The sequence below is a fragment of the Pelodiscus sinensis genome, chromosome 1, assembly GCF_052426305.1.
Source record: "Pelodiscus sinensis isolate ZL-2025 chromosome 1, ASM5242630v1, whole genome shotgun sequence".
NCBI classification, from domain to species: Eukaryota; Metazoa; Chordata; order Testudines; family Trionychidae; genus Pelodiscus; species Pelodiscus sinensis.
In genome coordinates, this window is record NC_143052.1 from 220,327,539 (window position 1) to 220,345,368 (window position 17,830).

Below are 17,830 nucleotides of genomic sequence, written 5' to 3' on the forward strand. Positions count from 1 at the left end.
CAGATATATAAAAAAAAGAGATCCTTGTCCCAAAGAGCATAAAACCTAAAAATACCTACAAAGGAATTAGAAAAGAGGATATGACAAGTTGTTTATCCCATTGTTTTCTGTTCTGCTTTATTGCTTTAATATTCATAGCCACAGCTTCTTGCACTCAAAGTTTACTGTAATCTTGTATTAAACATTCTTAGCACTACTCACTTTTTAGAGCTTTGAGATTCTCTCTGTGTTTATACATAAATACATGCACCAGTGACATATTTTGTGCTTTGTTTCTCTCATTCATATTCAGGTATTGGGCAATGAGGATGTAATAACTCTATTGTAAACAAACTCTGCTTATCTAATGTAACAATAATACTTCAGTTTTAATAACATGAATACTTGAACTGAAGGTAAGCTATGCTCTAAATTAAACTGGTATTTATATTCCTTTTGCAGTTTCTTTACAGGGCTTACTAGCAACCTACATGCATCCAACCTATTCGGTATTTGTGGAGTTAACTAGCTTAAACCTATTCCCAATTAGATTCTTACACCAAGAATGTAATGCTTGTTTACCTATATAAGGAAACACGTTATACTTAATTGAGCTTGGCTGGATTTTAGACTGACAGAGACAAGTAAGCACACACCCTGGAGAGTGGGAGTGATCAGTAGGCTGGACAGAGCACAGCTTCCTGAATCAAACTGACTACAGTTCAGCTGATCTGCAGAAAAACAGCAAAAGCCAGGCAACAAAGCACCCTACTTGGAGGAACTACCAACTTAAAAAACACCCCAAAATCCAAAACAGAAGTTAAGGAAAAGAATAACTGACATTATAAAAATGGAGAAGCTGGTAAGTCACTAATATACTTGCATTTTAGAAGTGACCTTGTTAGAATGAGGAGGAAATCAGAGTGCTACTATTAAGTCTTGTTCTTATATCTAGTTCTTTCCTAAAACGGCTTGCACATGATAGAAATACTTGTAGACAATTTAGGGCTCTTCTGCACAGCAACATCTGTGTGGGATATGTATTTAAGCTTATCTGACTTTCCATGTGCTTCTAATTTAGATACACCTTTCTTTACCAAAGAGATTACCAAACTTTCTTATCTTTGATGTAACACAGATGCAAGCTGAAACTCTGGAAATGAAGCTAGGATTTTTTGATTAAATGTCTGAATTCCTGCAAATGTCAGAATGCTAAATACTAATATGCACACACTAAACATTCTTATGTTTAAGGTTTAAAATGTGGAATCTTTAAAAAAGTGAAATATCTCTTCATTTCATAGTTTTCTAGAATATTTCATTTTGATTGGTATGACTGGAGTTCAGTCAGCACAACTGAAATGTCCTTTTTTGCCTTATGTGGAATATAGGGATACCTGCAATAATAACAAGCACAAGTTATTTAAAAATAAGCTACAGGTTTGGTCTTGCAAAACTTGTTCTCCTAAAATAAAAATTATTGAAGTACAAAACAAAGATGTGAATTGCTTATAGATTGATAGCCTTTACAACAGATTCGGAGTTGAAACCAGAGTGCAAAAGAGTTCTTTTAAAAATATCTCGGTAAGAATGCAATTAAAAGTGGAAATGTGAAAGAATCTATTTCAATAGCGTTCTAATTGCAGTTAGGCCAGTAAATGTTAAAAGGCAATTACTTGCAGAACTTCATTCAAGTTCTATTGAACTGATGATACAGAAATTTTTATTTGTAATTTTTGTATCTGATTTCTCTTAGAGGTACCTTCCACAGCAAAAGATTGTGCAGAAATCTTTTTAAAAACAGGTGCAGACTTTGTTTTTAGGGTGATTCCATTTCTAGAATTTTGGTGGCTCACTGTCATATAATTGCATTGCACTAAGCTTTAACTGACAATCTCTTTAAAAAGAAATCTGTGTTAAGAAATTAGTTGGTATGAATGTATCTTTCCTAAGGGCCAAAATAGCAAAACAAACAAAAAAATTACATTCATATTTCTAAAAATATAGAATATTTTTACGAAACTGATTATATTAGAAACAAAACAAAGTTAACTTTCAAAATGTGACAAGATTTATATATATGCGCCCAACAGTAAGCAGTTGAATTGCAAGCTCCTGTAACGTAATATTTCCTGGCTAAAGCATTCATTCATGATAAAGAATTGGCAACATTAAAATGCTAATTTAGTTTCCCATTCATAAATGTACAGAATATTTCTAAACTCTTGACCTTCAATGTGAATACATTAACAGGAGTTACATATTTGAAACAGCAATGCTGTATCTTCAATATAGAATTTTTACAGGATCATCTGCATAGCAAGGAAAGTATATAGTGTGTTTTTAGACATGGGCTCGCATCTGAATATACCATATTATCCTTCTGAAATATCATCAGTCTTGATGGAAGTCAGCAGTGGCAGAGAATTTGGCAATTGAGGACCAGGAGCAAAAACTGCAGCTACTGTATTTCACTCACCTCACCTCCCACTCCATTTTTGCTGGCTTCCATTTATGGTACCTCAAGCAACTCTGTGATTGTGTCGTAGGTATGGATAGAGATAAGAGATTGTTATCATGGGTGTGTGCAAATAAAATACAAGCTTTAAGAACAGGAAATGGTGTCAAGAGAAACACATATTCTTTATTTATTCTGTTCTGTCTTATGTGGCACTAATCTGAATACCTCATAATCATGAATGGAATTAAACTGTACAACACCCTGTGAGAGATGTGTTATTGCCATTTTACAGATGGGAACTGAGGCACATGATATTACCGATTAATTTAGTTATATTATCATAGCTCCTAGAAGCCTGATCTGTGGACCAGGATTCCATTGTGCTAGGCATTGTAGAAATGCAGACCAAAATGTCCCTAGATTAACCAAATGTTACAAAGAATATTTGAGAATAAGATGAGAAATGAATCCTAATCTTCTGCTTTTCAATCCAATGTCCTATCCCCTAGATCAGAGTTTCTCAGTTATGAGGGGGAAAGGCCTGTCTAACTTTCTAGGGCGGGAAGTGCACCTTCTAAATTACAGAGTGGAGTTGCAACCAGGTACATGGTGTCACATCACCATTCAAATTTGGCCCAACCACCCTGCAGTCATGAGGGCAGTTAGGGTAAATTGAAGTAAATGGCATATAGGCTCCAAGTTTAAAACAAAGAAACACCTACACCCTCCTCCAAAAAAATGCAGGTTGGGGAGTGATTCAAAAAAGGCTGAGAACCCCTGTACTAGATAACCATTCCCTTCCTTCTTAATCTACTCTGGGCCTGAGTTCTTTATCTGTAAAATGGGCATATTTCTTCGCACATTGACTTTCTCTCAGAGACAGCATGCTAGTAAAGTAATCTTGGAAACTGGGAACACTGCCCTGTGTAAAGTGGTTAAATATGTCTTACTGCCAATGAGCTACATGTAAGGAACTCTGTATATTTGGCTAAAACTGAGTCTAGCTATTTTTTTGGTCCATGACCCACAAAAAGGGGGGGGGGGGAATTCATCCGACAAATGCAGTATATTTGTGGAGTTTGGGTCATAAGGCAGTATTTCTGCTATTTTATGGGTGGAGCACCTAGCATTACTGTCTGAGGGCCTTTTGGGAAGATTTTATCTTGAGCTGAATATATTTCATAGTCTTTTTCCTTGATAGTTTTCATTAGTAAATGTGTATTTTTAAACAAGTTTTGCCCAAGTAGTTAAACAAGTTTTGCCCAAGTAGTAGAACACTTCCATTTTAATACACCTTGCAACACTGAGGAAAAACTTCCACTTTAAATGGTCAGTGGAGAAAAGGTATAATTTTGTTTTAAAGGTTAATTCCAGGCTAAATAATGTAATTCACCTCTAAACTTTTCTCTCTGTCTTTGGATCAGTTGCTTAACTTGAAGGAAAACAGTGAAGTACATTGATGATATTCAGACTAAAGCATTGTCAGCTTTGCAGATGCACATATTGAATCTAAGCGAAGGTGTTGTGTCCCAACAGGCCTTCTGTGTGTATGTAAGTACTTCTAGCACCATCTTTAGCTGTCTAAACATGAGGGAGGATGAAGGGAAACAGAACAACTCTAATTTGACATTCTGAGTTTCAAAACAGACATGATTGAGTAGGACATCTGTATTCACATTTCTAAGGTGTGATTACTTAGAGAAAAACTATTTTGCTTGCTTCTGTGTGAAACATTGCTGGTGAATCAATTCAAGAGGGTTCTTACCCATTTGTGGGTTTAGCAAATAGTGTTAACTTTAGGACTGGGGCTGTTAGATGTAGTTGTCATTAAACTTTTATTTTCAAAGGAAAGGTGACTATAGAAATGAATGTTTCTCTTTCTTTAATCCAGAAAGAATAGCATTTAAGGGTATTTTGAAAAGTTTCCAAGTCACCGTTGATTGTTCACTACACAGCCGTTTCTTTTCCCTGATTAAACAGGTTTTTCAGAGCCACATCTTTGTTTACTTGTTTTTACTTTTTAAATTTTTCATGTAATTGGGGTTAAGAGCTCCTATACATTAGCAAGCAGAGGCTGGGCACATCACATTTCCATTTTGATACCTTAGTGCTTTTTCAATAAGAAAACTCGAGGCTTTCAAAATGTAACTAGAGAGCTTGAAATAATAGATGAACATGCAGCACTAATTGTGTGCTCTCTGTAGGGTTTTGTTAAGGGCTTTACCATTCTATTACGCTATCTTTTTCTAGTGTAAGCATTTTATATGGCATGTGTGATTTCATTGCCCTTATGTGACCTTTTTCCCCTGAAGCACATGCCTAATTGAAAAGAACTGCCAGCATCTGCAGAGTTGCAAGCAACATCTCTAGGAATAGCTTGAAGAGAGACAGGTGTCAAAAAGGGTGGGGTCAATGGGACAATTTTTATAACAACCTTTTGTAGATCCTGCATAGAATCATTGTTAGGATTAATGATAATGAAGTGTTCACAGGGCATATTGACTCAGCTGAAGAGAAGACAGCAGCTGTCTCAAGATTAAATGCACAGAATATATTTTCTGAAATATCACGTCCCTTTTTTTTTTTTAACTTCTGCAGTCCTTTCTGCTTTATTCAGGAAATTTAAAATTCAAAATTGGTGTTATATTTCCTAGTGCAACTGCTATTCCAAAATCATAAAGCCCCACTTGGCCGTGTGGAACTTCTGCATTCATAAATGTAGTTATGAAGAACACTTTCTGCAGTCTAAGATTGAAGCAGCATGTTCTCTATTGGAAGCTCTGTGTAGCTTTTTACAGTGCCAGCTGCTGTGAGCCAGTGTGTTTTAAGAGCCATGCAAATGAAGGATACAAGTCACAAGCCAGGGAACAGTTTTTCTTTTCCCAGATCAAACAAGAGAGCTGAAATGATACTGATGATAAATCACTGGTCAGTTCTACTTAGAGTATTAAATAAATTATTATTCATTCAAAATACTTGCGTGAAAGTCTGCTCAAATTTTATATTGCTTGATGATCTCAACATTAACTTGCTTGATCAGATCAGAAAGAAATAGGTATTTAAATGTAAAAAGGGTAAAAACCAATAGTCCTTGCAGGCACAGAGAGTCCTTATCAGAAAAAAAAGATTTGATACATCATACTTTCAGCTATTCTGTGTTGCTTATCTGACATGAAAAGTTCAGAAAACCACTAGGTTAAAAAAGAAGACTAGGAAGGTCTCTTCCATTTGACTCTGGAGAGCAAATTAGTTCAGCACATCTGTCTTGTGTTATGTCAGATAGTCTTTACGCAGGCATATCTTTTTGAGTTATTTGTTTCTGTATTTATTCCAGGATATATTTCGGTAGCGCGTATCAGAGTTTTAGTGTTCTGGAATGCTTACAACTTTGGACCTGATCCTGAAACGTGCTGAGCACCCACAACTCCTGTTTCAGGCATCTAGCTTTATAGGTGCTGAGACCCTTCACAGGCTGAAACTGCCAGGTTTCTTTTAGAAATATATTTCCTGTTGTGTTTTATTTGTTGCTAAACTAGTCAACACAGTCTGATTTTTGGCACTCGGGCTAGTGATTGAAAGAATGCAAGTCTATGTTGTTGATGCAGACATTTCTTGGTAATACTGTATTTTCTAAGGGAATTTGGCTATTTTCATGATAAATTCCTGATTCAGCAAAGTATTGAAGGACAGGTTTAAAACTGAAAGACAAAAAGGAATAAAGTAATACCAAGAAACTTCTTTGTCAACAATACTGAAGTCAATAAGACTTAAGCACAAGCTTAAAGTTAAACATGCCCTTAAATGCTAAATTATTTTGCTAAATTTTGGCCTCAATCAGCAAAATCAAGATCTTTGTCCTCATACTTTTATGCTCTTTGTACAATATATCAAGTCTAGGAAAACAGTTTACTACTTAAATCAGTTTTAACAGGGAGGGATTTTTAGCACAAAACTCAGCATTTTCACCTTATGAAGTGAAACATTTTCTTTGGTTGTAGGTCTTGCAATAGTCTCATTCCTGGATTCACATCCATTGGTAGTAATGTTGGTGGCTGTTAATTTATCAGAATTAGGGTGAAGGCAGAATGGAAGAAGACAGTTTCTCTTATTAGATGTGATGGATTTTCTTTCCATGGAGTATTTGTATAATTTCAGCTTCATTTAAAACCAACTGAGGTTACTTTCAAGAAAATGAATGAAACAAGACATTTGTAGATACCAAAGTGCAAAGTTCTAGTTATTTCCTCAAGTTGAGAACAGTCTCATTTTGTTATACTATAGAAATGCACAGCATCCTTTTCAAGGGTCTTGCCTTGTTCAAAATTAGCTTCCACTGATGTATTTGCTCAGCACTGCTGGGTTTCCTGAAGTGCTGTATGGTAACTGTGGTAATCTTGGAGGCTCCATTTGAAATCCAAAGTCAGGACTTCTGATGGATTTATTTTTTTTGTACTTGTCTATTATTCCTGTGTATGAAGAACTGACTTTGTTCCTAGTGTGTTAATTCTGTAAAAGAAGTCCTTATTTTTACTGTACATTTTTAATCTTCTTAATCTGTCTCAAATTTCATAGTCTGTCTGAAATTCAAACTCTTATATCTGAGGAGTTTAATTAGCAGCTAATTATAAATTCTTAACTTAAGCATGGAAATTTGCCACAAGTGGTTTTGAAGAAGTTATTGGTTGTTTATTCAAAACTATGCAGCTGTACTTAAAAATCTAATGGGTAATTCTGCATATGTTATGTTTTGCCTTTGATATAGTGCCATACCACCTCCATTAGTGTAGTGGTTAGACGGCAAACATCTGTTTGCTTTTATTGCACATGTGTGTTACGTAAGAGGTTCTGTTTCTACATGATGTAGATCACTGGAATTTACTGAAATGTATGATTTGTTTATTCAGTAAACCTTAAAATACGTCAGTAAATTGACGATCCTAGGTAATGACATACAGAGACATAAAGAGAAGGAAAAGTTGGTAATAGGGGTGAATATTACACTTGCAATATTACAATGTTACACTTTTCTGATTTAAAAAAAATTGTAAACAATCATGTGACTGTCAATAAAATTGCCTAAAACTGGCACACATCCACACAATCTTGGAGCACACAGTGCTCAAAACTGGGCATACAGAAATGCACCCGACTTAACTACACTTCAGAAAAGAAAATTATAAAATCTATCAGCCCTCATTCTAGAATCTTGCTATGTTCACAGAACAAAACAGATCATATCAATGTGTAATATACGGTAAATTATTTTTCAGGTGATATAACTATATACAACATATTCCTTTTTGTACAAATTGATCCATTAAACAATAATAAGCCATCTGGACCACTTGGTATTTACCCAGGAGTTCCCAAGGAGCTGACATAAGACATTACCAGACTACTAACTGTAGTATGTAATCTCATTTGAATCTGCCTTAATACCAGATGACTGGTAGATTGCTAATTTACGGCTGACTTTTAAAAAGGGTCTAGAGGCAATTCTGGAGGAAAGTACAGGCTAGTAAGCCTAACTTCATTATCATGGAAATTGGTTGAAAGTTATCATGAAGAACACATCAGACATTTACATGGACAAGGGAAGAGTGGCTTTTGTAAAGGAAATCATGCCTCACCAATCTATTAGATTTCATTGAGTAGGTCAAAAATGTATGGACAAGTGTGATCCAGTAAATACAGCATATCTAGACTTTCAGAAAAGTCTTTGATAACTTCCCTTACATAAGGTTCTTAGGCCAAGTAGGCTGTCATGAGATAAGAGGGGAAATCTTCTTATGGATCAGTATCTAGTTTGAAAAGTAGGAAAGAAAAGGTAGTAATAAATAAGTCAGTTTTCACATTGGAGAGAGGTATATAGGAGTCCCCCCCGTCCCCCCCCCCCCACAAGGATTTGTATTTGCATCCATGCAGGCCAAAATATTCATAAATGATATGGGAAAAATGAATAAACACTGACAGGATAGTGACATAGTTGGACCATTTGTCTTGACCTAGTATGGTGTTCTTATGAAACATTATCTGGAGTCTGAAAGAAGTGGCAAAATCTGGCAGATAGTTAACTACAAATCTGACTGCAAAGAGTTACAGGAGATCATACTAAATTGGGTAACTGGGCAACACAATGCCATATGGAATTCAGTATTGCTAAATGAAAAGTAGTTCACCATGGACAAAATAATTACATTTATGATTATTATTGTATATATAATGGGGGTGGGGGGTGTCTAACTTAGCCAGTACCACTCAAGAAATAGATCTTAGAGTCTTTGTGGCTAGTTCTCTGAAAACATGTGCTCAGTAAGCAGCAGCAGTAAAAAAAAAAAAAAAGATAACAGAATGCTAGGAACCATTATGAAAGTAATATATCATAATGCACCATATAAATCTATTATATGGTATCACCTTAAATACTGCATCCAGTCTGATCACCTCATATCAGAAAAGATATATTTGAATTGGAAAAAGTTCACAGAAAGGCAACAAAAATGATTAAAGGGTATGGAACAGCTTCCATATGAGGAAAGATTAAAATGACTGGGACTATTCAGCTTGGAACAGAGATGATCAAGGAGAGGGTATGATAGAAATCTGTAAAGTCAGGCATGTTGCAAGTGAATAAGGAAGTATTATTTATCTCATATAACACATGAAGCTGGAGTTAACCAAGAAAATTAATAGGCAGCAGGTTTACAGCAAGCAAAAAGAAATACTACTTCACAGAATGCACAGTCAACCCGTGGAACTCATTGCCAGGGGCTGCTGATTGTGAAGGCCAAAAATATAGCTGGATTTAAAATAGAACATAATAACTTAATAGAAGATCGCTGCATCCATGGCTATTAGCCAAGATGGTCAGGGATGCAACACCATGCTCTGTATGCCTCTAAGCCTCTGACTGCCAGAAGTTGGGACTGGATGATTGGGGATGGATCACTGGATAAATTATCCTGTTCTGTTAAATTCCTTTGAAGTATTTCATAGAAGACAGGATAGTGACATAGTTGGACCATTTGTCTTGACCTAGTATGGTGTTCTTATGAAACATTATCCGGAGTCTGAAAGAAGTTTCTCAATCTATCTCCATAACTTTGTTTCTTTGAACAATATTTATAGCTATATGAGAAGCTCTTGAAGCTTGGTTTTACTATAACTCACTCAATATCACTAAATTGCACAACTAATATAACTCTTTGTAGTGGATTAAGGTTATTATGTTTGTGATGTGAATTTAAATGGCTGCCAGTATGTTAGCCTCAAATGCCTTCCAGGTTTAGTTCTTTATCTTCCTATCTGTTTGTTTAACTCAAGCATAATTAATAAGAATGTCACTTGAAAATGAAAGAAACAAAGCCTAATAGACAAGGAGACCTTGAAAGAGGACAAGTAAGTTGAATCATTAGCTGTAGAACCTTTCATTTGCCTACCAAGAACTTGAAAGTATTCAGAGTTCCAGTATGAGAGGCAAAATTTCAGGACTGTAAAAAGAAGTGAAGGTATTGCTGTGACCCTGAAAATTTGAATTTTTGTTTTGTTTTATTTTTTTGCACTCTATACTGCTGCATTGTTCTAAACTGACTTTAGGAAGTTAAAGAGTTGATCTTTCCTAGGACTTGGATGGAACTGTTGGCATGATACATGTGATACCAAGCAGATTGCGGTGTCTGCTGACGTCTATTTAGTTTTTCCAAGGTAAATTATTTTGGGCTGGAACTCCAGAACTTTAACTGATTATTTTTACTTCAAACTACAGTTATCATCAGTATCAAGTTTAACCTGCAGGATTCCTTCTAGCTACATGGCTTTTGATAACAAATGATAACAAGTAGTCCTGTGGCACCTTAGAAACCTACAAAAATACATGGCCACAGGACAATTCATTGTTTTTAAAGTTACAGACTAGGCTTGGAAGTCCAGTGTGCTGCAAGCTGGGTTGCCCAGCATGGCAGGCAAGGGCGGGGGTAGGGAATGAGCACTGGTGCTTGTGGCCAGTCCAGTGCTTGGCGGGAGTGAGAGGGGGGACAACAGGGGTGCCAGATATGACCTCCCCTGGTCCAGCAAAATCCCTTATTTGGGAGTGATCAGGTTCTGAACGTGCAAGGCCAGGAAGGTCCAATCTGTATAAATGTTACAAATTAGTAAGATCATTCACACATCTATTAACATGAAAACAGTCACTGGGTTTAATATAGTTACTAATATATATTTTCTCCACGAGAATGCTAATTATGGATTATGACATACATAAAGAACATAATAGTGCAATATCTGTCAATGTAAAGCAAGCCTGAGAGTAACCATTTGCAAATGTGTAGGGAAGATAAAGTACTTTGTGTCTTTCCAGAAGCAAGATGGGGGAAGAGTTGTATGCCGAAGTCTTTCTCAGAGTACACTGAATAGAACTGGTTGTTGCTTAGAATGTAGGATTTATTTGGCATGATCAACAAATAACCACGGGTGATATGTTGAGTGCTTATGTTTCAGTGTTGACTCATTTACTGGCATGGATCAATGTGGCACTCCATACTGCAGTATCCATTAGGTGTGCTTTGGGAATAGTAGGCCTATCTCTTGACCGGTTACATCCCAAATTAGTATCAATGATCTCAGAAACAGCACATGATAAACATGAAAATGGAAGTGAGATTGATTTTTTTGGGGGGGTTTTTTTTTTTTTGCATGATACTTTCCATAACCTCAGCTACATGACTCAGTATTTTTGAGATCAATAATTTTAGTGAGATTGGAAAAACTGAGTTCCTAAACAAGGTTAGTCTTTCTCAGGTGTGTGATCATCGGTAATAAAATGGCAAGGCTGTGTACATTTTCTCTTCCACAATAGGCCAATACATAATCAATGCTGAGAAGCAGATAGTCTTTATATTAACAGATATCTGTCTAATATTTAGATTATTAGAAATCTCTATTGTGATATGAGACCACAAACCAATCTATCAAGGCAGGATCATCATCACCAGTATTGGAACACATATAATCTTAATTCTTTGTCTGTTGCTGTGAATAATTATGCCAACAGAGTTCTTTTTATTCAGTTTTGTAGTTGTAAAAGATCTCAGTCTTACAGCCCAGGAATTTGAAGTCTTTTATGCAGGGGTGAAAGCAACTTAAATTTCTCACAGGTACAGTCGTATCACTCTCCGCCCCTTCCTCACCCCCCCCCCCCCACAGCGCAAGGCACTCAGGGCAAGGGGTTGCAATATGACAGTACATATAAGAAGTTTAAGTGTGCGATGAAGGGCAGGGTGTTGGGGTATATGGGAATGTGAGGGGGCACAGGGCAGGGGTAAGGTATGGAAGGTGCAGGCATTTGGGCAAGGACTTGGGGGTGTTAGCCCAGGCCTCTGCCCTGAGCCCCTCCTGTGTGTGGAGGAGTACAGGAGTCAGGATATGGGGGACTCAGAGCAGAAGAGTCAGGGCTGGAGGTTGGAGTGTGGGGGATGTAGCAGTCAGGCCAGGGTGCTGGGATGTGTGGGGAAGGTCTCGGGGAAGGCGTCTGAGGTGTGTGTGTGTGGGGGGGGGGAGGACAACATTTAGGGAGAGGTACTGAAACCCCTCCCCGCCCCCATATTTGTATCAGGAGGCTGCTTACTCTTACCCTATCCATGACTGTCAGGCTATGTCTATACTGCATGCTTATTTTGAAATAAGAGTATGCCTTTACACAGCAAGTCCATTATTTCAAAATAATTTTGAATTAACAGGCTTCCTATTCTGACTTCCGTAACACTCATTTCACGAGGAGTAAGGGAAGTCGACTTTCTGCTGTATGGACCATGCCAAAAGTTGAGTGAAGGTTCTTCGACTTCAGCTACACAATTAACGTGCCTGAAGTTGCACATCTTAACTTGACTTTAGCCCACAGTGTCGATGTACCCTCTGAGAGCAAGGGGAAAGTGCAGAGCCTGTGTATCACTCATTCTGCATCCTGCCTGCTCAAGCCAGAGGGAGAGGAATGCAGAAACGCTGTGTGCTTTCCTTTCGCTCCTTGATAGTGATGAGGGAACATCAAGCAGCATTGTGGTACAAATCAGTGGGGTGAAGGGAGCTTCAGCCTGCCTTGCCCTCCCTAAGGGTGTGTCTACGCAGCAGCATTATTTCAGAATAACGGTCGTTACTCTGAAATAACAATGCACGCATCTATACAGCAATTCCATTATTTTGAAATAAATGTGAAATAACGGATGGCTTATTGCAAGTTCTGTAAACTTCATTCCACAAGGAATAACACCTCTTCTGAAACAGCATTTCAGAATAGCAGTAGTGTGGATGCTCCACCGCTGGTATTTTGAAATAGCTCTTCCGCAGGGCTATTCAAAGTCATTACTCCCCACTGCCTCCTGGAGCTCTAAATGCGGATGCCAGCCTCCAACTAATTTTGAGGCTTCCATGCAATGTAGATGTGTTATTTCGAAATAAGCTATTTTGGAGTATTTCATCCGGAATAGCTTATTTTGAAATAAGCATGTAGTATAGACATACCCTAACTGTCCTTGGGCAGGCTCAAGGCTGTGGCAGCCCCAGAGCAGTGTGGGATGTGCCACCAGCCATCCCCTTTAACTTTCTTGCCTGATACTTGGTGCAGCAGGCTACAGAGGAGCCCACCTGGGAGAACGCTGAGCCTCCGCTTGCAGTCAGCCCTTTCTTGCTGGAGTGGCACACTGGGGTGCACCACCTTACTTTCACCTCTGCTTTTACATATCTACAGAACAGATGCAAGCACAGGTCCACACTGAGCTTAATACTCACTCAGTCTTTGGCCTAATTGCCGGGACTGCCAACACAGATCCCAAGGCCTATGTGATAAGTTTCCAAAAGGCATTAGATTCAAAACATCAACTCATTATAGTGTTGCCATTAAATGCAGTTAGCCAATTAAAATATAATCAAAGTCACAGTGTCATAGTGATTTCTGACATGCAGCAATAATTTTCTATCATGAATGTAGGGAAATGATGTGGTATGTACAATAAGAAATGTTGCAACAGTTGGCAAATGTTCACTTCTGAAAGGCAACCATTGCCTTTTCGTTATTGCTATGTTGGTCAGAACAGATTACATTTTATCTTCTTTGTATATGGCACTCTTTCCAAGACTTGACTGAAGCTCTGCATCTAAAAATATTTTGTAAACATTAAATTGAACCACATTACTAAAAATTCAGTAATTACATGCAGCTGGTACTTCCATATGTCTGCACAAAGCCAGCTTTTAACATTTTGCTATTAGACAAATTATCTCGAAAGCTTTCACACAAGTTAAATCCCAAGTTAAAATTTATTTGCAATATGATGTTTTACTGAGCATGGTTTAGTATTTCTCCTGTATACGAATAAAATCAGAAGTCTTTAGTATATTTGTACTAAAGACAGATCTCAAACTAAAAACTTACTAAAACACACGACACAACCTCTGATCTGGAAATAGTAAAAGTTGGCACCAATATTCAACAAAAAGGGGTGAGTTCAGCCAATTCCAGAAACTCCTATGCTGAACTTGTGAAATCACTTTTATTCCCAAAACAAAATATAGGACTATGTAGCACTTTAAAGACTAACAAGATGGTTTATTAGATGATGAGCTTTCGTGGGCCAGACCCACTTCCTCAGATCAAATAATGGAAGAAAATTGTCACAACCATATATACCAAAGGATACAATTAAAAAATGAACACATATGAAAAGGACAAATCAAATTTCAGAATAGAAGGGGGATGGGGGGGGAGGTAAATGTCTGTGAGCTAATGATATTAGAGGTGATAATTGGGGAAGCTATCTTTGTAATGGGTAAGATAACTAGATCCTTTATTCAAACTCAGGTGTAAAGTGTCAAATTTTAGCATGAATAACAGTTCAGAGGATTCTCTTTCAAGTGCAGTCTTAAAAGGCTTTTGAAGCAGGATGCAGGTAATTAAGTCGTTGAGACAATGTCCTTTCTGGTTGAAATAGCAAGAAACTGTTTTTTCTTTGTGATCCTATCTAATATCTATTTTGTGGGCATTGATCCTCTGGCGAAGTGTCTGAGACGTTTGTCCAATGTACATAGCAGACAGACACTTTCGGCACATGATTGCATAAATTATATTTCTGGATGCACAGGAATATGTGTTCTTGATCTTATAACTCACTTGGTTAGGTCCAATAATGGTATCAGCAGAATGAATATGTGGAGAAAGCTGGCAACGGGGTTTGTTGCAAGGGAAGGTACCAGGGTTGGTATTAGTGTGGTATGTCCTGTGGTTGTTGGTAAGAATCATCTTGAGGTTAGGTGGTTGTCTATGGGAGACTATGCGTCTGTCTCCCAGAGTCTCTTGGAGTTTAGTATCCTGTTCCAGTATAGGCTGTAGTTTATTGATAATGTGTTGGACAGATTTAAGTTGGGGGCTGTAGGTAATGACAAGTGGTGTTCTATTGTTGGTTTTCTTGGGTCTGTCTTGAAGTAGATGGTTTCTAGGTATTCGTCTGGCTCTTTCAATTTGCTTTTTTATTTCTCCGGGTGGAGTAAATTTAGTCCCAAGTGGAGTAAATCATAGCATGTGCTAAGTTGGGGCCCAATTCCTGTTCCCATTTAAGTTAAGACTTATACTTCTCATTGGCTTAAAGAGGATCAGCATCAAGCTCTTAAAATATGGCTACATCTACACTACAGCAGAAAGTTGAGTGTAGTGCATCTTCATGAATAATGAAGCTGAAGTTGACGTACCTTAAGTCAAATTACCACAGGGCCTGCACCATCAGGGGTTGACAAGAGAGACCCTCCTGTTGACTTATCTTGCTCTTCTCATCCTGGGTAGAGTAACAGAGTCAACAGGAGAGACTCTGTGTCCAATTTGGCAGGTCTTCAGTAGGTCCGTTAAGTCACAACAGGTGGATCGATCTCAGAGCAGCAATCCAGGCTGTTGTGTAGATGTAGCCTAAATCTAGCATGGATTTAGGAGCAGACCCTGTATCTATCATGGATTTTCAGAATTTTTTTCAGTAGATGTGTAGTGGATACAGAATTCACATAGCAATGAAAACCTCCTCTTTAAATCTCCGGTCAATACATCTGCAGCAGGACATGTGAATGGATAAAGAACTTGATAAAATGTAGAACGAGAAACAAAATCCCATTTCAAAACAATAAGATTTAGGGTCTTCAGTCTGTTATATGCTTTTTTAATTTTACCCAAAAGGATTAAGAGTTCTATGTCCTACGAAAATACCTCTGGTAGGGATGAAACAGGACACCAACCAGATACAGTTAGTTTAAATAGCGCATGGGATCCAAAGGCTGGTTCCATTTGTAGCAGCCAAGTAACTTGTCCCTCTCACCAACAGAGATTGAGCCAATAAAAGAATGTATATGATCTAGCAGGGAGAGTGGAGTGGAAGGGGGTGGTTTCCATCTATAATTTCTGTGATGTACATTTTGAGAAATGTGCAAAGCTCAGAAAGGGAAGTTTGTATTCTCACAGAGATGAATGGACCTCTTGCCACAGTCAGAGAAGAAACACTCACTTCTTCCTAAGTGAGAAAGCTACTGAAGAAATTACCTAATGCACCACCAGGATTTTGTGACGAGGAGTCCTGTGGCACCTTATAGACTAACAGATTTATTGGAGCATAAGCTTTCGTGGGCAAAGACCCACTGGACTCCTCATCGCTTTTGCAGATTCAGACTAACACGGCTACCCCTCTGATACTTGACACCAGTATTTTATCCTATGTACTTCTATGTAATCAGTAATAACAAAACGTGTGCCAGAATCACTGCTGTCTCACAAAGAGATAAAGAAGAGGATCCTATTTGGAAAGTGGTTCTACTTCTACTAATGCTACTCTGTAGAGAGGCTGGAAGATAATGTACTATAGATGGATAACATGGGAGGCTGAGTTTCACAACTAAGGCTACGTCTACACTGCAGGCTTTTTGTGCAAGAAGCATCCACACACAAGCGCACTGAAAAAGCGATGCGCTTTTGCGAAAGAGAGCATCCAGACTCATTGGATACCGTCTCGCATAAAAGGCCACACGGAACTACTTCAGGCAGGGCTTTAGGTCACCAGTTGTTTCCGAGTGCCAGTGCCAGAGGCTTCCAGAGATACACGCTTAAAGGGACCCCCCAGACAGCCCTGCAGGCAATATAATTTAATTCCCAATTTATTGTCCAGATGCTGCACATTATTTATTCTGGGAGCAATGATGGTAGACCAGACAGCCAATTTATTAGAACAAAAGCATTTAAGAAGAAAAAACAACAGATTTTATGCCTGTCCACCCTACCAGGCACTTAATTATCTTCCACTTTACATTCATCTGAAGAGTTTCTCTCTGTGTCCGCTTTCTCCATGTCATAGCTCATTGACCACTGCTTTCTGCTTTTGAAAATATAATGTTAATGCTTTAGAAACCCCTCTGCCTCTCCTTCAGGAGAATCATGCTTCTACCTGCGATGTGGTAACTCCCAGCTTTGGAAGCAGCAGGTGGCAGGATCTCTGAAACCAACAGCCTCATTGATTGTCTTCCAAATGTGTGCCTGGATGCTTTTAGATGGGAAGCCATTGTGTTGCCTTTCACGGCAGTCACTGTTGAATTGAAGCATTTCAGATATATATAATAAATATTTCACCCTCCCCAATATAAAGTTTGTCAGTAAAACATTCAGGAAAGTCTACTAAACCTTGATAATTCTGAAGTTACTTTACCTCACTTACCAGATCATATACAGTGATCCTGAAGCTGTTACATCTGGGTGTATATTATATAGAAATTCCACAACTGTCACATCTGGAAGATTCTATTAATAGTTTATAAAGGGTTAATAAATGATGGACAGCTGTACCATACAATTTTCAACACACCCCAGTCCCATTTTCAAAAGACTAAGTCCAGTGGGATTTAAGGAAACATATATAAAAGGGAGATAAGTTACAGAGGATACTAAAATAGATGGTCTAGTACACAAGAACAAAGCTTAAAGGCCCCAATCTTCAAAAACCTACACAAATGCATAACTGTATACCTTGTGTAAGCATTTTTAGGATTGGGGTCTCCAATATGATTTAAGTAGGAAGCCAGTAAAGCTGAACAGACCATAGCTATATGATTTTTTTGCATCTGAATTTTAAACAGATGGCAGGGAGCCCTTAATTGATAAACTGATATACTTCTTCTCTTGGTCGACGATATGACTGATATTTTCAAGTCTCACTGCAAGGATGGAAAAAGTGTGGAGTCTGTCATACTTCACAGATACTCCCCTTTCACTTTATCCTTCATATGGGTTTTCTGAGATGGGGCTCAAAATGTTTTGATAATGTTAAAAATTCACTCCCCTCCCTTTACTCATCAAAGGTTGTTAACCAGCATTTTCAGGAA

The 17,830-nt window shown here is 38.0% G+C and overlaps 1 protein-coding gene across 1 annotated transcript in view; it reads left to right on the forward strand.

The window, feature by feature from the left end:
- Positions 1-610: 610 nt before the first annotated feature.
- MID1 (midline 1) overlaps positions 611-17,830 on the forward strand; it is a 350,551-nt gene continuing 333,331 nt past the window's right edge. The window contains exon 1 of the mRNA XM_006120186.5: positions 611-841. The gene's annotated coding sequence lies outside the window, so the exon portion shown is untranslated. The remainder of the gene's footprint in view (positions 842-17,830) is intronic.